Raw genomic sequence first — 20,263 nt, 5'->3', positions numbered from 1 at the left:
TGGAAACATTTCAAATGGAGTTAGAAAATACTATTACAGATGAACAGTAGGGTTTCAGAGCTGGCAAAAGTACAAAAGAGCAGGAATTTTTGTTGCACTCTTTAGTGGAGAAATAGATTGCAAAATCAAGGTCTGTCTTATCTACTGCATGTATTGATTTTATGTAGAGTTTTGATAATATCTCCAGAACAAAATAATAGAAAAAGCTTAAGATACACAGTAATTAATTTCTGACTACTAACTCCTTTCTCTAAGATGTATGAAAATACAATCTTAAACTAGGATATAATGAGGTAGGTCAGCTATCTAATTTGGTCCCTATTGATCTCAGTCTCAAAGTCCTTAACTCAGATTTGGTAACTACCCACAACATTGTTATGGCCAGTATGTGGCTATAAGTGCTATGGGTCCACTCATGCAGCATATTCTTCCATTTTTGTTTGTTGTGGTTTTTAACTTCTATCAGCTTGAGTCAAAGTTTCATTAGAACTCCTTCCACATACTTCAGCCAAGTTTTCTTTGGAGCTGATCGCTGTACTTTCCAACCCACAGGGTGCAACTTCCAAAGCAATTGATAAGGAAGTCACCGTGGGGCAGATATGTCCAAACCGTTACATCCAGTGTATCTGAATTTCATAAGCTACAATAAGCTGGTTGCAACACCATTCTTTAATTCTTCGATTTTCTATTTTATTTATTTACATTTACATTTATATTTATATATTAACAGTCCTAACATTTGGTGCAGACAGTACATTTGGAATATTTTGAGCTTTCTCAAATAATATTGAAGCAAGATCCAAGATTCTGCATCATACAGCAGCATTGGTAGGTAGTATTAATGACTGATAGATGCACATTTTGGTAGCCATGCTTATGCTGCTTTTTCTCCAGAGGCACCATGCCAGGCCAAAGTCTCTGAAGGCTGAGGCAGTCTGGTCAGTTCAATTGTTGATATCAGCTGTTGCAGTTATTTTCTGTTCTCTAAATTGTTCAACTTGCTCAAGCTGAGCTCCATCAAGTTAGATGGTTTCCTGGGAGCCATCATTTGTGGATACCTTCATCTTGTCAATACTGATAGTTAATATGAATAGTTAAGCTACTGTATATGGATAAGCAGCAGCTTTTATAGTGAATAGGATTTCAAAAGTTTCTCTTTCACTTTCTGTAAAAATCATGCTCTCCTCAGCAAATATTAGATCTGTGATGAATTCATCTTGCCCAGATTTGATACCACACCAACCAAAACTTTCTGCATGACTGCATTGATCACAGGGTTGAACAGCAAGGGAAATACAATGCAGCCTTACCTCACACTAGCACATAGAGGGAAGTATTTCAACATTTTGGCATTAACATAGATAGGACTTTGTGATTCATTATATACCTGCTGCAGGAGGTATTTTATATTTTAGCAGGCACTAATTCTGCAGTGTTGGCTGATGGATACTGTTAAATGCCACTGCAAAGTCAATGAATGCAACAGTGAGGCTCTTTCCATACCTGATGTGTTCTTGAGCAATTATTCCTCTTCCAGGAAACCAGCCTGTTCTTCTTGGGGTACAGTAGTTGTTTCCAAATCCTTCATCGATTACTTTCATAAATACCTTGCCCGCAGTTGAGAACAGGCTAATCCCACAGTAATTCTTGCATTCTTGATTGTCTCCTTTTTTGAAAGTTGGAACTATTATTGCCTGTTTCAATGAATTTGATATTTTTGTGGCTTTCAAATCATTTGAAGGAGTGGAACTAACAAATTAACATATCACCATCAGTCTTTAACACTTCTGTAGTGACTTTATCCACTCCAGCAGCTTTCCCTCTTTGTAATTGATAAATAGTAGCTTGTATTTCAGAGATTCTGGCCTTACATTCTTCAAATGTTCTTCTGGCCCTTCAGGAATTGGTGGTTCTACTGGAGTATCTCCCAGAATAGGGTAACTTTAAAAGAGTGGGAAGTACTTGAGCTAATGACTCAGTTGTGCATTTCCACAGCACACAGAATTGCTTTCTGGGTTGCTGATATTGTCATTTGAACATTGAAATTTACTTCTGAGGCAGCATAATATGGGTAAAGGCTTTAATATTCTTGACAATGTGTGGTGTCTTCAAATTCTTCTGCAATGTTATTCCAATAGGCATTCTGTTCTGTTCTGAGGCAGGCACAGACTTGCTTATAAACCACTGATACTGTGTCACATCTTTGAATTTGCACTGTTTTTGATTGTCTATTAATGCTAGGCATTCATCTGAAATCCATAGTTATGTTCACTGTCTTGCTACAGGACAAGTTTCTTTGGCACATTCCTTATTACTGAGAACCATCATGCTTGATCACTTACATCTTGCAGATGTTCATGGGTGGCAAATCATTTGGTAAGCATCAGTTGGAACTGTTGCCGGCAAGTAGGATCTTGTAGCTTCACACAGTCATAACATTTGGGTGTGGCTACTTTACAAGCAATTTGTTTCAATTGAAATTGTAGGAATACCTGTACAAGGTGATGGTCAGAGCTGCAGTTGGTGCCTCTCACTGACCAGACATCCATGAATGATGTTTAGAAATTGCTGTTGATTAGGAAATAATTAAGGACTTACATGAGAGCCAGTCTGGTGTAGTGGTTAGGGTACCCAGCTAGAAACTGGGAGAAAATGAGTTCTAGTCCTGCCTTGGGCATGAAGCCAGCTGGGTGACTTTGGGCCAGTCACTTTCTCTCAGCCCTAGGAAGGAGGCAATGGCAAACCATTTCCAAAAACCTTGCCAAGAAAACTGCAGGGACTTGTCCAGGCAGTCTCTGAGAATTGGACACGATTGAACGGATTTTTTAAAAAAGGGATTTATATATCTTTTCCACTGGGGGAAGTTTGTTTTATGTGATGTTTTAGTGGATAATGAAATAAGCTGTTTCCAATTGTTATCTCATTTGCTGCTGCAAATGATAGCAGGCACAGGCTATTGTTGTTCATCTCTCCAATACCAACTTCGCCTAGGACATTTTCCGAGCCTTGCAGATTGTTAACAACATGGGTATTTAGGTCTTTTATCAGAATTAGTTCTCTCCATGGCAATGAAACCAGGATTATTTGTATATGTGCATAGAATTCATCTTTTGCCTTATCTATCCTTATTTTTGTAGGAGCACAAGCTACAGTTATATGCATTTTTATTGTTCCTGCAAGTGATAGAACTGCTAAATGACTTGAGACTCATTGGAAATTCATAATGCTTTGGGAGGCTATGTGGTCTATAGCAAAGCCAACACCTTTTGGTTATTTCTCACCTCCAGACCAATACAAAAGTGTCCAGTTGTCATGCTCTGGTATGTGGACATGGACATTTCCAGATCCAGTGAGTCATAATTCTGATAATACTGCGACTAAAATTTCATATTGAAATAGATCATAATTTTTTTTTATGTCTGACCTGGAAGCCAGCTTGAGCAGTCCAAGTAGCCACTTTAAAAAATTTTCTTAGCTTCACAGTTCCGGATTGTTGCATACTTTTCACCAGCACCTTGACCTCAGTTATCTGCTAAACCTCAAATGTGATGCATGTTTTTCATTCCCATAAGTTCATGCCTGATTTATGATCCCTCAGCAGGGAATCAAACCTCCTCCTTTATCCAAACTTAGGACTGGCAGCAGTTGCAGTGTGTCTCTATTAGAAGAGAGTTAAACAAGGCTGCTTTATTGTCTTATTGTTATTTGATTTCTGTATCAATTCCATGATCTAATTAAAACATGATTTAATTAAAACAGAATTTCATCCACAGAGTATTGCAGGTAAACAGGTACACTGCCTTGTTAGTCCACTAAATACTGCAAGTAGGCTGCCTCATTACTATACACAGATGATGCAGTGATACCATCACTACCACTAGTAGGATAAAGAAGATGCTTCAGTCTATCACTCATCTTCAGGGAGCAGCAGATACTGTGAAAAGGCAATACAAACAAGTTAATGGTATTTCGAAAAAACCTCGAACCTTGAACTTGACCATTAATAGGCAGAAATTTGAGGAGGTGCTTTGTTTTAACTACCTTTGGGTGTTCTTCCCCTCATTTGATAATTGGAAAGCACATGTTTTATAGGCAATCCAGAAGCCTCAAAGCCAAGCATCATGGCTATTTTGTTTTCCTTTTACCCAAGGGGAGCTTGATAAATGTCATTAAGCTTCTTGTGGCCAAACCCCTAATGCAATTCCTTTATAGAATGGAATTAGGTTTAGGAAGCATGATACCTCTGAGACTCTTCGGTCCAAATTTCTAACGAAAAGATTCCAAGGGGCACCCGGCATTCCAAATGCAGAACTCCAGTTGGAGGCAGGCCTAATAGAAGTTGAAATTAGAGCCTGGATGAGATATTTTGCTTTCAGTTAAGCAAATTTCTCATCACAAGGCCTGGGGTAGATGCTTTCAGAATAGTTCTTCTGACTCTTCTATATACAGCCTTTGCCTCTTATCCCCGTTATATTCTTCAGTTACCTGACCCTCACTTTAAAATTTTGTCTCTTTCCCCCTTTACTCTCACATAATCTTTTTGTCTCACTTTCAGTCTCTCGCTCCTTTTTATCTCCTCAGGCTGTTCATTAGGCTGACCACTTCTTCTTCTTCTTTTTTTCTAGTCATATCTTCCCAGTTGGTCTCTCTGGGTCAAGCTTGTCTGCATCAAGCAAAGTCCCCATGTCTGCTCATTGTCCCTCAATATGTGTTCTTGCCCTTTGGTCTATATCCTTGTACCCACATCTCCACACCTTTTATACCTTTTCCAAAAAAAATTTCTCCCTCTCAACTCCATTGGACAGTCTCTCCCACCATTCAAAAAGTCCCCTATTCTGTTTTCCTTGGAGGCTCTGCTCAGTCTCTTGGATCTCCTTTTAACTGATCCCATTATCTTCTCTCTGAATTCCACCAGTTTATTATTATTCTGTGTTCTATATTTTGTATTCTGATATGGCCTAATAGTTAATCAATAAAGTATTACAACAGTTTACCTTTACATTTTCTTTCCTCTTCTGATTCCTGTTAATTATAAACTCTGGGCAGGCAGATTCCTAACATGCAAGTTAATTCCATGCTTCCTATGGTAAATCCCTACCACTTTAAACCATTTTCAATCATTTCCCCAACTATATTGCCATCCTCTGTGTTACCACACACAGGTCAGAGCAAAACCTCTGAAAGTCCAGAGCTGGATCTGATTACATACTGTAATTGTCAGGTGGTGCAGTAGCTTTAGCAACTTATTTTTCAAAGTATCTTAGCGTATCCACCTCGTACATTTTAACATCCTCCTTACAGCAGTTCTCAAAAGCGGATATAAGAACATGCTGCTACTGCTACTCAGTAAATGACTCAGCCTACGTGGGGAAGGTGCACCAGAAACATTGGCCCACGTTTTTTTGTCCTGCCCCTTCTAAAAGAACATCCATAGTTCCATCATAACCTTCCTATTATAAATAAAATCCAGGGACCTGGGCAAGTTTTACATAAACCTTCTACTTGCAGATAAAACTTTTTGGCAAACAGCAAAATTTTGTTTGGCAGCTTGCTGGGTACAGCACTGTTGTAATGAAGAGCACAAAGTGTAGAAAGAGAACTCTGTGGTCTTCCCTTTTACTGCATTTTGAACTGATTTTTGAAATGTTATGTAGTTGCATTATTAACTGAAGCAATATAATGAATCTTTAACACTAGTTTGACACTGGGTAGTATTTTAGCATGTTATTTGTTTGGTAGTTTAGTAATTTAATATTTTTGTACATCAGTATTTTTGTATTTTACTGTTTTAACTATGCAGTAGTTCAGTAATTATCTTTTAGACCTATTTTTATTATCATTTTAATATTTGTGCTTATATTGTGCATTTTACTCTTATTTCTTCTTTTTTCCAATTTTCTGAGTTGGATTTTTGATCTGTAATTATACAAAAATATGGTCAGCAGCTGTGCTAAAGATTGATCCCTATAGGGGATTGATCAGGTTGTTGAATGCAAAAATAGAGAGTCGGTGATGAAAGCGTTGGAGCAGGACAGAGGATACCTGCTTTAGGTTTACTCTAAGCTAAGGAAGCTCATAGGGGAACATTAGACCAGTCACTGTTTCACAGTCTAACCTCACTGGATGGTTGTTTCAGAGAGATATCAGAGGAGGAGGTGCTGTGTACGTTGCCTTGAGTTCCTGGAGGAAAAGCTGGATATAAGTCAAATAAAACATTAATAAGTTATAATATACATAATAAGGAACGGTCTTCTTCAGCATAACAAGGCTCTGCTTTAGATTTCCCACCTACTGAAGTACAGCAGGACTTGTAAGAGTTATAGCATCCTAACCTTGAAAAACGTATCCCCTAGGGGTAAGCTCTGCTGCAACAGTGAACCTTTTCAGATAACATTCATTCATTTATTTATTTATTTAAATTTATTGGCTGCCCAACTCCCAGTTTAAGATCTATGTTTTTTGAGAAATGTTTGGTATGGGCTGAGTTTGGCACAATTTGTATTTTATTTTGTTTTGTTTTATTGATTGATTGATTATCTATCTAATTTGTCCCCGTCCATCTCCTCTCATCAGGGGACTCTGGGTGGTTTACAACAACCAATTAAAAACAACAATCATAAAATACACAGTATAAAAATACAATAATAAATAATATAAATAAATGTAAAGATAAAAAGTCCAAGTGGCGAAAGAATCTAAAAATCCTCCTCTTACTTCTCCTCTCCTCCTCCTTAATTCTCTTCTTCTGCTTTTGGGTCAAGCACCCCTGACATCTGCTGCTGCATTGCCTTTAATGTCAGATTGTTTACTATACAATGCTGTTCTTTTATTATAATTGATATCTATGTTTTCTCTATTTTGTTGTAATATGATTTTATTTCCATATGTAAGCATTTGAGGTTTTAGTCCAAAAGAAATAGAAATGTTAAAAGTATTAAATATTGCCATTGCTAATAGTATTAATACTAAGAAAACAAACAATAAGGAGTGTGGCATTAAGCTCATGTTATAAAGCAACCATATGACCAGTTTTCTAGTGGAGAAGTGTGCAGGTGAGTCTCATGCATACTAACTCATATCAAGATTGTGGCTTAGAACACTTTCAAATCATGAGTTGAATCTGTAGATCCATGAGCTGCTATTTTATCTATACGAGGAAATTCAGTTTGCCGTAACGAAAGAATAATTCTATTTCATAGAAGCTCCTCCACACTGCCAGCATGTCATATGCAACTGGTGGAGCTCCATTCGTTCCTCAGGTGGGTAAGAGCAGAAGAACAGCCTTGCTGAATCAAGCCAAAGATCCAGTTGGTACATTGATTGGTTTTCCATATGAGTCATCATAATACTTCCAAGAATCCAAAAGCTTCTCCTGCCACCAATCTTATGCAGCTGCTGTTCAGTAGGATTCTGCTCTTCAGTCATGAGCAGAAATTGATTCACTTATCCTGTCATTGATTATTGGTCTCCTAGACTCCTTCCATGGAAGGTGTGAATATTTGTGGAATCTTATTTATCAGAATATAAACTGATGACGATGACAATGTTCCCTACCACACCCTTTAGACTCCCAAGGATGATGTTAATCTTCTTCAGCATACCTTGCATCTAAACAAAGCACTGGGCTGCAGCCATCAACCATTTTGATTTTCTAATAATGCCTCTGAGACATAGAAACGTCCTTGGAAAGAAGTGTGCGGATGCATGTAATGCTTTTCAGTATGCCAATGTTTTTGGTTTTTTCCCCTTGAAGTAAGTTCAGTTGGAACACTTCATTTGGAAGGTCCTAAATGAAGTGGAGAAGATTCCAGCTGTTCATAAAGATACAACTATTTCAAGCTACTAAATGAATTAAATGCACAGTAAAAAGAAATCATAGCTTTTTTAGATCTTCCCCACAAAGCTACCACCAAACCCATAGTTGAATAATACTGTGATTGAAACTAATCAGAAAGACTCAAAAGAGTGGGCAGGTTTTCAAGTGCTCCAGAATCCTTCCTCAGGTCTGATGTTACAAAACTCAGTGGATAAGAAAGAAGGGGAGAAAGTTCTTTCTGCAGGCAGATTCATGTCTATATTACTGGAATGAATGCTGAAGTGAAATGGCATTCTAGTGTAGGGTTTGTTTATTTGTTTGTTTTTCCAATACACTGGCAATGAAAGAAAGTTTGTTTTATTCTGTATAACTGAAGTTCCATTAGGGAGCAAATATAAGGGCATGTAGGGATTTCTCTCTTTTTTTTCCTTTGATAAATAATTGCTGTCTCAATTTGCCATTTTCTAAAAGAATTGAGAAACTGCCTCCAGTGTGCCGCCTTGCTGTAATTAACTATTATTAGGGCTTCTAATAGCTAAATCAAGCAAGGAAGCTCTGCAGCAGGAAATGATTTCTTTCACAATTCTGTTTAAGAATGATTCTTGAGAGGAATATGGAGGGGGCAGTACCTGACTACAGGAAGGTGAGGGCTGCTGTCTGTTTCCATTGAGTAGAGCAGCCGAGCAGCCATTAACATTTCCAGTTAAGAAATGATCCTGAACGGAAGGTGGGGGGAGTGGGCAGTCAGGGAAAAACCTTTAGGAAAGGGATTCCCATCAGTGCTGCCCCTGGAAAAAAATTAAAAGGGTGTAGAATGAAGAGGTCAAATAGCAGGAAGAGTTGCTGTGGAAAATGGCATCTTAGATTGCTCAAAGCCTTCTCAAAAGTAGTTTGGACTTGAGTCATATGGTTTTTTCCCTAAGTCATTTAATAGGGAAACACAAAATAGACTGTTTTATTGTCTTTTTGGCGCCACTTATGAGTGGATGGGGTCAGCCTGGTGTTGATTAGGGTGAAAACTTATTTGCTTGGTTTAAGGAAATTCAAGGCAGGTATCCTGTGCGGATTCCTATTATAACCTGATCAACCCGATAATATGCCTCCCAAGATTAGGAGCCTGCAAGGCAGAGAACAGAGAAATCCAGAAAGTCAAGATAAGAGAAGGCGAGATGGCCCTCCCCCCTGCCCCAGCACAAAATTCTGATTCAGATTTGTTTTTCAAATAGGAAACTAATGTAGACATCACAGCAAACTCCCACAACTTAATTGGCCATTCTTCAACTGAAAGAATTGTACATCCTTTCCAATGAGAAGCACTGAGTATCCTAGCAGCTGTTTGGTATACTTTGTAGAAATATGATAGTTAATAGAAAAATGGCGGGTAGGAAAGGAATTCAACTTTTAGTTCATTCAATTGTAAATTATTTTCCAAAATTGTTGGCCTTTACAACATTGCCATCAAATAGGAAGAATGATCTGTCCTGATCTGTATATTTGTATATATTCAAACAGTTTTTTTAGAAAATCAATTGCCAATTTTAGCATTCAGTACTGGAGTGATAGACCATTGGTAAAACATCATACACTAGTTTTCTCTATCAGTTATGTTAACTGTAAACTTAGTATTTTTCTACCATTGAAATTCCCATTGTTGCATATCAATTGTTATGCCTAAATTCTGCACCTATTTAATGATACCATTTTTTAACATTTTCAGTTTCTGGGTCATATTTCACCAGCAACTTGTAAATAACGCCTAGCAAGCACTTTGAGTTTTCTGTTATAAGGTTTTCAAATTCAATCAGGTCTCTAGGTATTGTCTTGTTTTTGTAACTCCTTTTTTAAAAAATGCTTATTTGAAGATATTGGAACTTGTCAGGTGGTTCTCATAATTCCAAAGAAAGAGTCTCAAAGCTCTTCATCTTTGCCTTATTGGCAATTAAACCTTGCAAATTATTATTTCTCCACTGTCCAAATTTATTTGCATTTTCATATTCATGAAACTGAATGTTTAATAGAGGAAGTTGAAAGCAAGATATCTTTTGTGTTTTTGTTTCAGTAGAAACAAAAGAGGTTATAAATCCAGGCTAATTCTTTTCTAGTTTATTCCATACTTTTATATACTGCTAATTATTAAACGATCTCAAAAATTATTTTTATTTATTGCTGGTATTTCTTTGCTATATGCCAGTAAATTTGGAAAACACAGGAATGGCCATCAGATTGGAAAAAATCAACTTACATCCCCATACCAACAAAGGGAAACACTAAAGAATGCTCAAACTATCGAACAGTGGCACTCATTTCACATGCCAGTAAGGTAATGCTCAAGGTCCTGCAAGGTAGACCTCAGCAATTCATGGAGCGAGAATTGCCAGATGTACAAGCTGGGTTTAGAAAAGGCAGAGGAACTAGGGACCAAATTGCCAATATCCGCTGGATAATGGAAAAAGCCAGGGAGTTTCAGAAAAACATCTATTTCTGTTTTATTGACTATTCTAAAGCCTTTGACTGTGTGGACCATAACAAATTGTGGCAAGTTCTTAGCGGTATGGGGATACCAAGTCATCTTGTCTGCCTCCTGAAGAATCTGTATAACGACCAAGTAGCAACAGTAAGAACAGACCACGGAACAACGGACTGGTTTAAGATTGGGAAAGGAGTACGGCAGGGCTGTATACTCTCACCCTACCTATTCAACTTGTACGCAGAACACATCATGCGACATGCTGGGCTTGAGGAATCCAAGGCTGGAGTTAAAATCGCTGGAAGAAACATTAACAATCTCAGATATGCAGATGATACCACTTTGATGGCTGAAAGCGAAGAGGAACTGAGGAGCCTTATGATGAAGGTGAAAGAAGAAAGTGCAAAAGCTGGCTTGCAACTAAACCTCAAAAAAACCAAGATTATGGCAACCAGCTTGATCGATAACTGGCAAATAGAGGGAGGAAATGTAGAAGCAGTGAAAGACTTTGTATTTCTAGGTGCGAAGATTACTGCAGATGCTGACTGCAGCCAGGAAATCAGAAGACGTTTAATCCTTGGGAGAAGAGCAGTGACAAATCTCGATAAAATAGTTCAGAGCAGAGACATCACACTGACAACAAAGGCCCGCATAGTTAAAGCAATGGTATTCCCAGTAGTAACATATGGCTGTGAGAGCTGGACCATAAGGAAGGCTGAGAGAAGGAAGATCGATGCTTTTGAACTGTGGTGTTGGAGGAAAATTCTGAGAGTGCCTTGGACTGCAAGAAGATCAAACCAGTCCATCCTCCAGGAAATAAAGCCAGACTGCTCACTTGAAGGAATGATATTAAAGGCAAAACTGAAATACTTTGGCCACATAATGAGAAGACAGGACACCCTGGAGAAGATGCTGATGCTAGGAAGAGTGGAGGGCAAAAGGAAGAGGGGCCGACCAAGGGCAAGGTGGATAGATGATATTCTAGAGGTGACGGACTCGTCCCTGGTTGAGCTGGGGGTGTTGACGACCGACAGGAAGCTCTGACGTGGGCTGGTCCATGAAGTCACGAAGAGTCGTAAGCGACTGAATGAATAAACAACAAAATTTCTTTGCTACTCTACTCCAATATTTTTTAGTGTTCTGAAAACATGACATGATTTTTAATATGAATTTATCTACTCCTTATTAATTTATGTCTCACATACCCACACTACTACACCATGCACTGAATTTTGCAAAAGCCCATGCAAAGGATATTATGCATATGGATATGATTTTAAATAATACTATGGGCATAGAATTTAATAGATTATACTTTCCCTACAGTTGTATTAAGTCTTACATTTCTTCACCCAAAAGGGTATAATTTATCATCCTAGCCAAATTCATATTTATTTATTATTTATGCTTCCAGTTGAGGAGAAACTTCTTACCCCATTAGATACAAATGAACTTAACTGACAAATCATCACATAGTCTTTCCCAATATTTGCACTGCCCTGAGTAGATTTATCTGTCATTTGTGGGTTTTGTCCAAAGAAAGCACATGACCTGAAGTCTTGATCACTTTCCTAGCAGCAGAGATAGTAACAACAGAATTAACAGGATAAATATTTTCTAATTCCTTTTGTCATCTGTGGGGAGCTATGAAATGTTCAATAAATTTTCTGTGCAATGCTGCTGTTAGAGACCAAGTCCTCAGCCCTAGGCTTGCTGGTAAACAAATGTTTATGGATTTGTTCCCACAGTGCCATTATGATAATAATGCATTTTTAGCTATTTTTAATTTCCTAGTTTCACAATATCATAAGAAAAATAGATATGTGGGGATTAAAAAACAAACAAACAATTGTCTCAATGCAAGCTGTCTCTCAAAGAGACTCAGGCAGGAGGACTGTCTGTATGCATCTGTAAGAGTGAGAGAAAGGATGAAGAAATATGAATTGGAAAAGATATCTAGAAAAGGCATAACAGAAGAACATGTCCATCCATAGACTGGAAACCACAGAAACTTACTTCTATGAACCAAAAGAGAAGCAATAGCATTTAGGTGAAGGGCCATCAATGAAATACTCCATGTTCTAACAAATGAAGTACAACCCAGTACATCTGAAAGAAATCTACTGAAACAAAAACACAAAGAAATCTTGCTTTCAGCTTCCTCTTTTTCCATAGAAATGGGCTTTCCCTCATAGGGAAATATGTGACAATATTTCCTGAAATCATTCATATCTTACAATAACTTTGATAACGACACTGATTATTTTTTCTCAGCAAACCAGGAACAGCATTTTTTCCACCGAAGATTTCTTATGTAATGGGTTTATCAAGAAAGATATACTATTCTTTACAAAGGGAATAAAAATGGATCATAAATCTTTGCTCCACAGTACAAGAATGTGCTTTAAAAATCTACAGGGATTATTGCTATTTTAATCTTATCCAGTCCTATTTTAATTTTAATATTTTTGGTGTTCTCAAGTACTTTGTTAATCAAATTGTTTAGGAATATTTTTGAAATAAATCAAGCTACTATGGTCATTAGCTATCATAATTTTAAAAAGTGGGACTTTGGTGAAAGATAGGGGATCAAAAAAAGAAAGAAATCTTTAATGTTTTAATGCATAATTTTAGGGATAGTGAAACTCTTTTAGCTAGCAAACAGAGAGGAGAATCACAAGAATTTTTCAATCATTGGCTTAACTAAGATAACTCAGTCTTGGCAACTTCCAGATGCACAGATTTCAGCTCCCAGAATTCCCCAGTTAGCATGGCCATTGTGAAAAAGAAAGGTGAAAGGTCCCCTGTGCAAGCACCGAGTCATGTCTGACCCTTTGGGGGGACGCCGCTTTCGCAACTTTCTCTTGGCAGACTATGGAGCGGGGTGGTTTGCCATTTCCTTCCCCAGTTGTCACCTTCCCCAGCAAGCTGGGTACTCATTTTACCAACCTCGGAAGGATGGAAAGCTGAGTCAACCTGAGCCAGCTACCCGAGAATCCAGCTTCTGCTGGGATCAAACTGGGTAATGGGGAGTTTTCAGTTGCAATACTGCCGCCTACCACTCTATGCCACATGAGACTTAGCATGGTCATTAGAATACTGAAAATGTTAGATGTTGAAGTTCACACATTTAGGAGTTGTGGAAGTTGTAAATATTGAGTTGAAAGATTTTTAACAAGTTATTATTAAAACTGAAACTGACCAAGTTTTAACAAGTTATTATTAAAGCTTGAACCTGACTAAGTTTCAAACAGATGTAAATCTAGTGTAGCTGCCTTCACTCAGACAGATAGGCTAGGTAACACTAAATTGGTATAACTGGAACTGATATCAAACATATGGACTCCTTTGTACCTCACAGATGTATCTCCATCTATTATGGGTCACAATATCTATCCTAAAAACAATAATGGTAAAATATAGCCCTTGATCCTCTTTCTTGCAGCTCACCAACCATGTAATTCAATTTCAGCAGTGCAACATCAAAAAATCAGCAGTGCCATAAGCTCTTATATTAGAGTTTATGCTACAGGAAAACTGTAAGGTAAACCCTAAAAGAGTTTAAAAGGAATTTCAAAAAACATCCTAATCCCCAGACCTGGGATAAAACTAGAATATTCTAGACCAGCCCAGACTAGTCTCTCTACATGCATTGATCCATTAACTTTATCCCACTGTCTCACCCATCATGGCCCTCTCCCAAATACTGTTAATTGCAACTCTACTTCTACTAAACTTCAGAAAGAGTATATCTGAAAAATAGGAAAAGAAAATGCAAAAAGAAAAAAGAATAGGTTATTATTTATATATCAAATTTATTCCCCATCCATCTCACTCAGAGAGCAAACAGAAATAAAAACATTAATTAAAATACAATAAAACAGTAAAACAATAAAACAGTACAATAAAAACAGTCTTCTTAATAAATAATATGTTCCAAGAGATGGATGGTAAAAAGTTCTTAATTTAATTTCTGGGGAGCCTCTTTAGGGTGCTAACCACCCCCAGGATTGGCCACCCCCCTTCACACCCCATGCAAGATGGCAGAGCCAGGACTTTATTCCTTTCCAGAAGGCCGGGATAGTGGGACCTTATCTCACCTCTGGGGGAAGAGTATTCCGTAGGGTGGGGGCAATGCAGAGAAGGCCCTCTTCCTGGAACCCGTCAGATGACATTTCAGCAATGGGACCTGCAACATGCCCTCTCTGCCTGACGGGTTGGGATGGGTCAATGTAATGGGGATGAGACAGTCCCTCAGGAAACCATGCCATGTAGGGCTTATAAAGAAATGCCAACATAGCAGGATATAACATAGTTCTTTCTGTTGAGACAAGCTGGTAATCCTGTGCTGGTTGCCTTAATGCCCAGTTGGATCCCTCGTTCGGCTCCTTGAGCTTGTCTCCAAGTTTGAATCCCCTTGCCTCGTGGTATTGGGTCAACCTCTACAGCCTGGAGGAAGGGACAGGAATAGGAATTGATGGGGTCCATTACAATGACGGGCTTGTCCTAGGCAATCACATACTCAACACATCGTCTCTTGATTTACTTCTTATAATTTTCTTTTACTTCTTTAAAAAATGTAAATAAGCAAAGTACATTTTTGTCATTCAGCATATGTACGTTTCAGCAAGGCCAATAAGGTAAAGGTAAAGGTTTCCCTTGACATTAAATCCAGTCGTGTCCGACTCTAGGGGGCAGTGCTCATCTCCGTTTCAAAGCCTAAGAGCTGGCGTTTGTCCGTAGACAGTTCTGTGGTCATGTGGCCAGCATGACTACATGGAACACCGTTACCTGCCCGCCGAAGCAGTACCTATTAATCTACTCACATTTGCATGTTTTCGAACTGCTAGGTTGGCAGGAGCTGGGACTAGCAACGGGAGCTCACCCCATCATGCGGATTCGAACCGCTGACCTTCCGATTGGCAAGCTCAGCAGCTCAGACAATACCCTACCCCAAAAGCAAGACCATCCTTTGTGTTGATTTGGACTTCAATAGCAGCCAAAATAATTTAGAGGGGGAATCAGAAAATGTCTTTCTGCCCTAAAGAACTACACATCCAATTAAAACAACAGCTTTACATTGATACAAAAAACCATTAGCAGGCTAAAAATATCAGTTCAAGCATTATCAAACTCAAACATCATTCTCATAAAAAAAATCATCATAGAAAGACTGCACTGTTTTTATACATTTATTTATTTTTAAGATCCTTTAGTAAAGGTAAAGGTAAAGGTAAAGGTAAAGGTTTCCCTTGACGTAAAGTCCAGTCGTGTCCGACTCTAGGGGGCGGTGCTCATCTCCGTTTCTAAGCCTTTAGAGCCGGCGTTGTCCATAGGACACTTCCGGGTCATGTGGCCAGCATGACTCACGGAACGCCGTTACCTTCCCGCCGAAGCAGTACCTATTGATCTACTCACATTTGCAGTTCTTTAAAACATTCTATGAGTCCAACCCTTTAGGTTAAATTTAAAATGCAACATTATATAGAAACAGATTGGTCAGCAAGAAACAGTAGCATAACTAGTTTCATTTTGTAAAGGCTTCAGAAAAATATAGACTCTATAGTAGCAATGGAAGCTAAGAAGGAAGTTGCAATATTGACTAATTTCCAATGATGTCATTTCACCATCCTACACTTGGTCTTTTAAGTATTAACACAAATATTTGAGAACTTGTGGAATGAAATATGAAAGCATGTGTAGGATAGAAAAAAGTGTCAGAGAGCAAGGAAAAGATTATAAAAATAACCTGGCAAATAATAAAACTATCAGAAATAATTTAGAGAATCACTTTTTAATGAGTCAGTAGTGTGAAGCTGTGGTAAATGTCACAAATAACATTTTCATTTCTGTTAATAAATATTAAAGTCAGGCTAGTGCCAAGGGGGAAAAGTAGCTTAATCTAGAATGCAGGGAGGTGTTCTTCAGTTTTTGGTCCCTGACATCATGAATATGATTTCATAGAAGCTCAGGCCTGAAGGTACACAAAAGGTAAAGGTAAGTCAGTCCTACCTACAAGAGGTAAAGGTAGGTCGGTCTCCTGCTGATTATAAGATCTAACCAAGCCAGTGGCTTTATACTGAATATTTCTGATTCCTTTCTACAACTGAAGAACTCTCTGAGACTACAGACAGTATCTGGTAGCATTCTCAGATTGCTTTAGATCGCAGGCTCAGATCCTGAAGTTGTGCATTCAAGACTTCATAAAAATAAGAAATATTGTGAGAAAGGCATAAAAAGAAGGTTATTGCACTCTGCTCTGAGCAGGCTTTCTACAAAATGGTTCCCCCTACTCTTTGATGCTGTGCACTTCACAAAAGGCATTGACAAATGGATAAAAGTTCAAAGGCCAAAGATAAGAAGTGTTTGGAATGCAAGATCTATGAAAAAATGCTGAAGCAACTGAACATACTTATTCAAGGAAAGAATGAAGTGAGAAAGCAATCAAATGTGCTTTGAGTTTTACCCCAGCAAAAAAAAAATCAGACTCTGATTTCTCTGATACTAAATCAAATGCTCTTTTGACATCCATATGCATACAACCATTTCTTCACAACCCATTTTATTTAAAATATTCATATGCTCCTGTTTTAAAAAATAGCAAGCAGTTTGCAGTAAAAAAATGAGCAACTAAAACAATAACATGCAATAATTACTAAAGACATACATTAAAACAGTGTGTTACATGACATGCTACTGCCCTTGCCATCTGTATATGCACAGGAATCAGATAAAAGTATGTATTTTGGAAACTCAAATATTGCAGTTATTTGCTTTAGAAAATATCTTGCCACAGAACACTTGAAAATTCTCCAGCACATTATCTGTCACGTGATTGTTTTAGTTTGCTTCCTGTGGCAAGAGGTAAATAAGACCTGGGGACTCAGAACACAATCTATTGAGAAGGCTTGCTATGCAAATCCTGCCTTCCACCACCACCACCACCCACCTGCGTGAAATGGGCATGGGACAAGAGGACACAGTACATAATTGTCTAAGTTCCCAACTTGTCAGGTATTTGATACTTAGTCAATCCCTTGCAAGCTTTTCACAATTCTTTGAACTTTTGAATTGTGTGAAAATGCGAAGTGCTGCAGAAAGAAGCATGTTGGAATTCACTTCTGCTTTTTCTTGTTCCTCAGAAAAACATGTTGTGTAACAAGAGCTCAGAAAATTCACAGTAATTCTAAGAAGGTAAGAGAAGCCCAGATGGATCAGACACACAAAGGTGTGAAAACACAAGAGAAATGTTTTTTTCAAATTACAGAAAGATGTGACTTCTGACTTTTAACAGCAAGGATATCCAAAAATTTCTATAATTAATCTCTTACTCTATATTAGACCAAAACCACATTATTTCTATAAATCATTCCACTTTAGCACATTATAAAAATCACTAAGTACAGTTACTCCCCCCTGGTTATATTAAAATAAAGAAAAAAAATTCATATAGACCTCCTAAACAACTTCCCCCCACCAAAGGTAACACTTATTTAATTATTCCCTTCCTACTACTATTCTATACATTTCTGTCTACTATAATAAAAATCAAACTGGATTTTTATTAAATTGTTTGCCTTTATACTTAATAGTACAATAGTTCTAGTAATCTTAATTACTAGAATTAATAAGCTTAATAAACCCCAAAAACAAAAACAATTCAAAACAGTAGCCTTAAATCAAATCCTTAAAACCATCCAAATAAACATTTTTTTTATTATGGATATTTTTTATTATTTGGATTGAGATCACCCTAATAATCTCAATCCAAATCCTTAAAAGCAAATAACATCAGTCAAACCCTAAAAGCAATCCAGATAAATATTCTATAACCCTTATCCGACTTCAAAATAAACCAGAGCATTTACATATCCCCACAATATGCACAGAGCTTTTCTCTTGAAAAAATCAAACAGCCCAACTGCCCCCTCAAAAATTCCAGCTTCTCTTCAAAAAACCTCCCATACATAATGACCTCTTCTTTTTCATGGCATTCCACCAGAAAGTCAATTTCACTTACTGCTTGCAGACCTCTCTCCCCTAAATTTCTCCAACTCCACTATCCTCATCTTCATCAAGCATTTCAATAGAAATCCCAATGTCACTCTTAGAAGAAACATTTCTATTGAATTCAATTTCATCCACCACATCCCAAACCTGATGGCACATTTTAGACCTCATATTTTCCACAATGTCCTGAGTATCTTGCATAAAAGCTTGGTAGAAGTCAGAAGAAATCTGTTTAAAATCTTGGTGGAAGTCAGAAAAAAATCTGTTTAAAATCTTCCATGTCTCATGCAGTAGATTATAATGACCCCTAGGAGCTTAACCAGCGAAAGTCGAAGATATGGAAAAGTTATGGAATGTACTTGTATTTATACAAGCAAGACTGATATGGGCAGACAGTTCTCATGGGAAAATAGAAACAGAAAGCTGAAGGTTCAAATCAGCTGATTCAAAGTGTAGGAAAATGCTAATAGCTTCAAATTTAATACAAAATAATAATAATAATAATAATAATAATAATAATAATAATAATAATAAATAACAGGAAGACAATTGTTTAATCTCAATCCTCCTTTATATTTGGAAGGAAAATGAAGCCCAAAACTTAAAAAATAATTTTTTTAAAAAAGTAATCCCCAAAATGATGATAAGCACCAAGAGAGCTAGCTTCTCCTCGCTGTAGAAAGCCTCTCTTAGGGTACGCATACCTAAAAAACCCTATAAATTTAGTGATTTACAAATGGGGTGGCCGGTCTTACTGTCCCTTTAAGGCTACAGCACGGCTTGGAAAATGATGACAGCCCTGTCTCCCAGCTAGCTCTTACCAGTCGAATGCAAAATGCTGTTTGCGATCTTCTGGCTGCAAGCAGCTGTCCGTAGGACAGATGGGATGATTCCAGGTGTTCTCTTTTATCTGGAGAATGTTTCTGGGCTTCAGGAAAACCTGTCTGAGACTGAAAAAAATTACTGCGTTATCAGCTCTGCCCACTAAGCCCACGGGCACAGCTGTTCAGTCCGCCATTCCCCCACCAGAAGTCCAGAACCTTTCCATTTCTCATGATCCCTAATCACTGATATTTGGACTTATACTGCTTCCAAGGGTAATTTTGAGGGTCCCCAGAAATGCCTCAGTTAAACTTTTAATGTGACTGAAAGGGAAAATTATTAAAGACATAAGGAACAATCATAGTAAATGCATTAAATAAACAAACAAATGACCTGAATTGAATTGGAATTTTCTTCTTAGTCCTGGCTCCACCATTTTCTGGAATGGACCTCTTGGCATGCCATTCAAATGCTAGGTGTAGCCCTCAGCAAAGGGTGCCCAATAACTTCATATGTGGAATAATATAAATTACTCATTTAGTTCTCTTTTATTTCTTTAAATAAAGCCAGTAGGCATGGTTTATTTCTGCTTATTCAATGCCAAGATATTCTGCCTATTCAATGCCAAGATATTCTTTCCTTTCCAGTTTGATAGCCTTTTTCTTTTCTCAAATCTATGTTGTATCATCCATTCCTTACCTGAGGAATGATGCTGAGGATTCTCTGGTTGTCTTCCCAAACAATGTACTATTTTATATTTTATTTTTATTATGTAGATAATGCTGTTCCTCCCAAAGAATCCAGAGCGATCTAGCTCATATTAAGGATTAACTAAACATACCCAGAAACAAGCCAGATTTGCCAATGGACAAAGTAACCAACCTCCCTGTCTGAGCTCCTTGACTCCTTAACCAGGCTGGCAGTGGAGTTCCCTGGGCTTATGCTCTTGGGGGATTTCCGCCTGCCTTCCTTGGGGGTGGGGGTGGAAGTAGCTTGGGAGTTCATGGCCACCATGACAGCCATGGGCCTGTCCCAAGTCATCCAGGGCCTGACGCATAATAGTGGTCATTCACCTGACGTGGTTTTATTGTCAGAGCAGTGGCAGTGCGTTCTGGAATTGGGGGAGATCCTAGTTTCTCCCCTGACAT

At 38.0% G+C, this 20,263-nt stretch overlaps 1 long non-coding RNA gene across 1 annotated transcript in view; it reads left to right on the top strand.

The window, feature by feature from the left end:
• The window catches only part of LOC134499455 (uncharacterized), a 36,754-nt gene extending 19,257 nt beyond the window's left edge, over positions 1-17,497 (top strand). The window contains exon 3 of the long non-coding RNA XR_010068147.1: positions 17,426-17,497. This is a non-coding gene — a long non-coding RNA (uncharacterized LOC134499455). The remainder of the gene's footprint in view (positions 1-17,425) is intronic.
• Positions 17,498-20,263: the final 2,766 nt, after the last annotated feature.

The sequence above is a fragment of the Candoia aspera genome, chromosome 6 (assembly GCF_035149785.1).
Source record: "Candoia aspera isolate rCanAsp1 chromosome 6, rCanAsp1.hap2, whole genome shotgun sequence".
NCBI lineage: Eukaryota > Metazoa > Chordata > Lepidosauria > Squamata > Boidae > Candoia > Candoia aspera.
The sequence above is the reverse complement of the archived record's forward strand: the minus strand, read 5'-3'. Positions and strand labels throughout refer to the sequence as shown.